The following is a 2,409-nucleotide window of genomic DNA, read 5'->3' on the forward strand; positions in this document are numbered from 1 at the left end:
TCTAGTTCAGTTCTAGTTCAGTTCTAGTTCAGTTCTAGTTCTAGTTCAGTTCTAGTTCAGTTTTAGTTCAGTTCTAGTTCAGTTCTAGTTCAGTTCTAGTTCAGTTCTTGTTCAGATCTAGTTCAGTTCTAATGCGGCTCTAGAAATGTTCTAGTTCTGTTCTAGCTCTGCTTTCTTTCTAGTTCAGTATTTTGGTTCTCGACTCATATATAAGAAAAAACTTTTAAAAGATTTTAAAAATTTTCTAAAATGTTGAAAAATCTGAAAATTTATTTTAATTTATTAAAATTCATACAAAGTTGCGTTTTGTTTTTAACATTAAAAAAATATTTCGATAGATCTAAATATGAGAGACTTTTATTATGTGCCATTGATTGAACTAAAATAAAAGTAAAATATTTTTATTAAAAACTTTAACCAAAAACTAAAATTCTCTTACTCAAGCTCTATGTAATAAAATAAAATTATTTTTTTTTTTATAAATTAAGATTAAAGCAAATAAATCTTCCATTATAAGACAGTAGTTATATGAACTTTTCTATAAAGAAAACTAATGTTTTTTTTTTACGAAATGTTTTTTTGTTTTAATTTATAACTTTTAAACTTATTTTTTTTAGTGCCGTCCTTTTTTTATGAGTTTATGATTTTTTTTCTATAAAAATCTAGAGAAGTGTTTAAAAATGACTGTATTTATGCAAAAAAAAAAAATAAATAAATATATACAAAAATAAATATAACAAAATTCTGCTAAAAAAATAAAACCTATGTTCTTCATTAATGTGTGTTCAATTGTTTTTTTATATAAAAAATTATAAGTTTGTATATAAAAAAATATATTTTTTTTTCTTTTTTTTGCAAAAGAAAAGACAAAGAAATTATAAAATAAATTATAAAAAAAATAAAAAATATTTAAGAAAGTATAACTTTTTCTTAAAATCTTAAGACTTTAAAATCGAAATTATATAAAGAAAAAATAATCCTAAAAATAATAAAAATGTAAAAAAAATAATTTAAATTATGAAAAACATAATAAACCAAAACTTTATTTTTTATTTTTTTTGTGAAAATATTTAAATTATTTTTATGGTTTTGCTAAATAAATTAAACTTTAAGTTAAATAATTTTTTTTTAATTTTAAATATTGTGATTGTTTTAGATATATATTTTTTATTAAACAGCACCGAGTAAATCCCTTTTTCACAGGCAGTTTTTGTTTTAATTTTTTCAAAACAATTTTAATATTTTAAAATAATTAATTTATTTTCATAATTATTTTATACTCATAATAATTATTACATTTTGTTTAAATTAATTTAAACAAAAAAAAAAAAAAACACTAAAAAGAAAATTTAGCTGAAAATTTTTAATTAATTAAAAAAATACTTTTTTTTAATTTAAAAAATTAAAAAAAACTAAATAAATGTTAAAAACTAAGCTTAATAAGCTTTAAAAAAAAACAATAAAACACCCTAAAGTTAAAAAATAAAAACAAAATCCAAAAGAAAACTAAATAAATTAAATTAAGAAAAAAAATATTATATTGTAAAACCTTAGATTATTTATTCAATAACATAAAAAAACATTAAAAAAATAAAATAAAAATAATATGTATTTCCAAAATATATGTATGTACCATGTTTAAATGTAATATTTATTAAAAAAAAACTACAACAATAATAATAATATGCATTAAATAAAATAAAATATAAAAATAAACAACTACTATTTGCAAATGAAAAATAATTAACTATATATTGTTGTATTTTACACTAAATTATTATTAGCAACAACAACCAATCATCATCATCAACTACTTTTCAACCATAAACCTAAGTTCATATTATATATATTTTTTAAATAGTCTAACAAAATTATATATTACAATAATAATAATATTAAAAAAAAATAATTATAATAATAATATCTAATATAATATATATAATACTATTATTATATAATTACTACTAATAATATAACAAAAACAAAACTACAGACATACATCTTACTCCTCCTATAAAATTTATACAATTATATTTATATATATTTTTCTTTAATTTAAAGAAATATTTAAGCCAATAATAAAATTATTTAATTTTTGTTTGTTTGATTTTCAAAATAATAATATTAAAGGAAACAAACAACTTGCTTGCAAAATAAATAATGTTTATTTAAATAAAATAGAAAAAAAAACAACAATAATAAAATGAAAAAATACATTTCCAAAAAAGCTTGTTCAAGCGTTTCTTTTTAAAGGGGGCGGGGGGCGTAGGGAATGAAACTCAACCTACTTATGTATTTATGTATTCGTTTATACATCTATCTATCTATCTATCTATCTATCTATCTATCTATCTATCTATCTATCTATCTATCTATCTATCTATCTATCTATCTATCTATCTATCTATC

Source organism: Lucilia cuprina, chromosome 4 (assembly GCF_022045245.1).
Source record: "Lucilia cuprina isolate Lc7/37 chromosome 4, ASM2204524v1, whole genome shotgun sequence".
NCBI lineage: Eukaryota > Metazoa > Arthropoda > Insecta > Diptera > Calliphoridae > Lucilia > Lucilia cuprina.